The 822-nt window shown below is 38.6% G+C and overlaps 1 non-coding gene across 1 annotated transcript; it reads left to right on the top strand.

Annotated features, from left to right (window-relative positions):
• Positions 1-501: 501 nt before the first annotated feature.
• TRNAI-GAU (transfer RNA isoleucine (anticodon GAU)) lies at positions 502-575 on the top strand. The gene has a single exon. It is a non-coding gene; the product is annotated as a tRNA-Ile (tRNA).
• Positions 576-822: the final 247 nt, after the last annotated feature.

Below are 822 nucleotides of genomic sequence, written 5' to 3'. Positions count from 1 at the left end.
GCCACGCAGGTTGCATGGAATGGTATCTCAGTGCAGCCTCCTTTTATAAGCCACCCCCAACCATTTCGACACATACATGTACATACACGCTTGCCCCTCACTTTATGAATTGCTGCTCTTACTCAGAGTTCAGATCAAATCATCACATATTCAAAGAAACATTCCTTGATAAATATACCAGTTCCCTCTGATAGCTCTCCATCCTTCTTATTCACCCTTCTCATGTGTAAATAATATTCACTTGTTGAAAGGATGACACTCAATGGTCTATAAATACCATAAGAATACAGATTTTATCTGCTGTTTCCTTATATGTAACACAACTTCTTGAATATTGTAAGTACTGAAAATATATTTAAATAAATAAGGTAGCTGATATCTCTTAGGTGCTTACTTGTTTTGAGTAACTTATCTGTATTAACTCATTTAATCTTTACCACAACCCAAGAAGTAGCTCCTGTTCCAACCCCTGTTTTAAAAATTGTAAGGCCATGTGGGGGTGGCCGGTTAGCTCAGTTGGTTAGAGCGTGGTGCTGATAACACCCTGGTTGCTGGTTCGATCCCCGCATGGGCCACTGTGAGTTGTGCCCTCCTTAAAAAAATAATAAAAATTATGAGGCCATGGCATTGACGCATTGAACAACTTACTCAAGGTTGTAGCAGAGCAGGGATTCATACTTGGGCAGTTGGTTCAAGAGCCCGTGTTAACTACTATTGGGTTGGTTAACAACACTAACAGTGTTGTAACAAAAATAATTGTGGTTTAAACAGTTAAAAATAATTGCAAAAACGCAATTACTTTTGCACCAACCTAATACTAAT

Source organism: Rhinolophus ferrumequinum, chromosome 12, assembly GCF_004115265.2.
Source record: "Rhinolophus ferrumequinum isolate MPI-CBG mRhiFer1 chromosome 12, mRhiFer1_v1.p, whole genome shotgun sequence".
NCBI classification, from domain to species: domain Eukaryota; kingdom Metazoa; phylum Chordata; class Mammalia; order Chiroptera; family Rhinolophidae; genus Rhinolophus; species Rhinolophus ferrumequinum.
The sequence above is the reverse complement of the archived record's forward strand: the minus strand, read 5'-3'. Positions and strand labels throughout refer to the sequence as shown.